Here is a 4,331-nt window from a genome sequence, read left to right as displayed (position 1 = left end):
AGGAGAGGAGCTTACCTCACATGAGTGTACACCTGGGCGCAGCGTGTGTTTGTCTGTGTGACTGACTGAATTCAAATGGAGGGTGTATATATTACCAAGGAATTGTTTGCTAATTAAGTTACTTTCATGTAAGGTCATTTAACTCTTCTTTTTAATGTGTGTCCCAGTTTTAAAGCTATAAATCAAAGCTGGAAACAAGGTTTCAGCTCATACACATGCAGACTGGACACTGTCTCGCTCAAAGGTACTTCACAGTGTCAGACAGAGGTATTCCTGGGCAGTCATGAAATTTAAACACACATTCTGGTTTCCAACCACTGCCATTACACCCAGCACAATCCTTGAAAATAACAGTTTATGTCTGAAAATGGTCACCCTAGTTCACAGACAATAATCTTTCAGAGACACCTGTAATTACCAGACTGTTATGGTCAAGATTATATAACTACCAGAATAATCTCTCTTTCTCACATATATAAACTCTCTCGTCCACTGGCTAGCATGTGGTTTTGTATGTAAGGTGACTGCAGGCTAGTTCCTGGGTTTCCGCACCACTCAGCACTGAGCCACCAAATCCCAGATTACATTCAAATCCAGAGCCTACCTGGAAGAATGAGCGACTATAATGACTATTATAATCTAATTACAGTTGCCTACAGTGGATGCTGTTACTGCTGTAACTAAACATGAACTGTTAGTGATCAATAAATGTCTACTGATGAATTTAATGTAATTGATGATTTAAGATACTAGAAATCTACACAACAGTAGCTACAGTCATCAGGGATAAAAACTTAGCAAAACCCTAAAGAATTATTTCTGTTGTCCTCAAACATCCAACAAACAACACAACGCGAAACCAACACCAGTCAAACACATGCAGAGTTGCTAAGCATGCAAGCCCACTTTCAAGATACAGTCCAGCGTGACCCACTTCAGATTTGTAGAAAGCTCATTTCATTGTACTGCTGCATAATAAAGAAAGTTTTTTTTTTTTTTTTGATGTATGAAACTCATAAAAGGACTACACTGTGCCTCATCTGAAACAGCTTTGTCTTTCATGAGAGAAACCTAGTTCCATAAATACACTGGCACAGTGTTGTACAACAATTTTATGTTTGCAACACTGCCCTATAATAAAGTCCACTGTCTTCTCAACATTTGGCTCCCTGAAGTAATTCAGCATGTGTATATGAATTAAGTTTAAAACTTGTTTTTTAGCTTCCTTTATACCAGAAGCTGATGCCATAGTCAAAGTGACCTGGAACCAAAGTTTCAGCAAGAATATATACAGTTCACCTATCTAAGACTGTGGTCTTTTGAATAAAAACATAATCGCTACATTCACCTTAGACAAAACTGACTCACCAGATACATATTAGTGCAAGTCACTTTCTAGATACGCTACATTCTATTTCTTCAATAAATAAAGAGGAGGGCATCCATCTTTCAAGGCTAAATGGATGATATAAAGCCATATGCTTACATTTTAATGAGCTTTATTAAGAGACTGTTGGACTTAAAGGTCAAGTGTGTAGGATTTAGTGGCATCTAGTGGTGGGGTTGCAGAACTAAAACTTTCTTCAATGTGGAAACATGTCGGAAAACTATGGTGGCTGATGTGAAAATGTGGATGGCCCTATCTAGTGCCAGTGTAATTTTTGCATTCTGGGGTTCTGTAGAACAACATGGCAGATTCTGTGGAAGAAGACCTGCACCATATGTAGATATAAATGGCTCATTCTAAGGTAGTAAAAAACAAAACAAGTTTCAGGTGATTATAAATGAATAAAAACATAATTATAAATGCCATTACTGCCAACAGATGTCCCCAAATCCTACAAACTGGACTTTTAAGGTCTATCTTTATGAAACATTATTAAAGCACAATCATCTGGAGAAATATCAGGAGAGTAGGTTGTCTTAAAATCATTAATATACATACAAAAGACAAGATGACCCAACATACTACCCTGCGGGATGCCACACTCACTAAGATGTATGTTAGTTGAACCGCTTTGCCCTAAAAAAAATATATATTTTTTTTTAAATATTATATGCTGCTTTTACAATATTGCATAAAGAGGAATTGGTTTGGGTTCCAATTTTCTGGGGGCATCAGCACCTTTCAGAGATGGGTAATTGGTTACTTGGCCTGTCACTGATTCTAGAATATGGTTTGTGATCCAGCTGCAGTAAAGTATTAGTATCTGCTAACAATAAATGAATCACATTTGCCAGTCCATTCTTCACAATGAGCCAACTCATCAATATGTATGTGTGTGTGTGTGTGGGGAGGTGTAACTACACAGTAGTGTAGTGTCTGAGTGTGTGTGTGTCCAATCAAGACTAACTTGAGCAGACAAAAATCTCTTCAGTGTCTCCCTGCATTGTCACTCAGTGGATTAACGGGCAGATCAGGTCACCCAGACACAGCACAGACAGTCTAATGGAGGTTAAAAGAATACAAGTAGATTTATAAATGTCAGTTCTGAAGAATGAAGCGGTGTATCGCTCAGTTTCATCTATTATTTATGTGGTGGGACCTCAGGCGCCAGGTGTAATGTTAACAGTGCTCCAGAACCATTTATTTAAATAAAATGTTGTTATGTTTTCAGTACATTTCTATACAGTATTCTAAAATCATATCATTACCTATCTTATTAGCACTTTCAATTTTTGGATTTGGCAGAGACAAGCAAATTTTGGTTATGCCAAAATCTCAGTGGGATCAAAACTTTGTAAAAATCTGTTTAATAATGATAAAGACGTGTCAACTGAGCACTGGATGCATTTGATATTTACAGCTTAGTTTTAATGGATGCAATTCTCAAATTTCTGTGTGAAGCGATCTTTGAATTTGTAACCTGGTAGTTGAAAAACAACTATTGATAGACACATGGGCAGATTAACCTGGATTAACCCTAGCTACTGGTCCCCTATTAAGTTTCTGTTAATGAAGCAGACCTGCCTTAAAGGAACACTTCACCAACAAAATAATCATTTGCATATCAATTAGTCATGCTGTGTTACCTTGAATTCTGAAGAAAGCCTTTATTTTTCTTGAAAACTTTCATGGAAAAGGGTGAGCATAATGATTCATTGATTGATTTGGGACCATGTTTAAGAATAGCAAACTACATCAAAACATCTGTTTCCAAACTCTCACACAACTGGTGCAGTATATTCCAAGTCTCCTTTATCCAGTTGTATGCTCAGTACTCAAATACATGCATTCTTGCCACAAAGCCTTAGTACTGAAGTCTGGCTCTGCAGAGAGCATATACACGTTATGCTTTCAGTTCAGTTTTAAATAGAAAGGCTTGAGTGAAGGTGCATATTTAGGAGTAAGGCATACAACTAGATAAGTGAGACTTGGATTATACTGCATGGGTTGTGTGACAATTTGTAAATGGATTTTTAGTTTGCTGTTGTTAAACGTGGTTCCCAATCAATTTATAAATCAACATGTTCACCGTTTTCCCATGGAGGCATGCCGAAAATATGTTTTCTTCACAAATTCAAGGTAACATGGCAAATGGTCATTTTGTGGGTGAAGCATTCCTTTAAGGCTCTTACATCAGTTTATTCGTAAACAAAATATTAAATATATATAATATACAAATGATCATAAACGCTTAGCATAAAGAGCAAAACTTTTGTGAACCTTTGTAATCATAGTTTGATAAAACAAAACAAAGAAATCTTGAGATAAGGTCCATTTACTATTTTTTCCTGAGGCTGTTTCACACAGATGACTCCACTATGGTTGAAATTCACAGACAAAACTAAAAAGTTGATCTAGAGTCAACTGTTCTTTCTGACTCAAACTAATTGTGACTTTGGAGATCTGGGCTTTTGGGGCCCCAGAGGGTCTGGGGGCCCAGGGCAGTTGCCAGTTCTGCCAGGTTGGTCATCTAGCCTTGGCTGGAACAAGGGGAGGAAATTACAGCCAATAATGCCAATCTTATCTTTATCTTTGGGGAGGGTAAAAAAAAAACAAAAAACAAACTAAGTAACCAAGTCTTACCCCTGCCACGTATTTTCTCTAAGAAATAAAGAACAGTTCCTTATTTGTTTCCAAGTGTCAATAAAGATTATTTGCATTTTGAACTACAGACAATATGGCGGAGGCTCTGTGTTGTAATTCTATAGTCACCTGTAGAAAATATAAAGACATATTTCGATCGTAAGCCGCGGCATAACTTACAGGTGTCACTGATTTATGGTGAGGTTTTGTCGCTAGGGGTCATCAACGGTTCACGCCGCCGCGAGGACTTTTCCCAAAACATTCCCCTGCTACGTCACTAACCCCCACCCCGCCTCGTGCC

This window comes from Epinephelus lanceolatus, chromosome 7 (assembly GCF_041903045.1).
Source record: "Epinephelus lanceolatus isolate andai-2023 chromosome 7, ASM4190304v1, whole genome shotgun sequence".
Lineage (NCBI taxonomy): Eukaryota > Metazoa > Chordata > Actinopteri > Perciformes > Serranidae > Epinephelus > Epinephelus lanceolatus.
Note: the sequence above shows the minus strand (reverse complement) of the source record.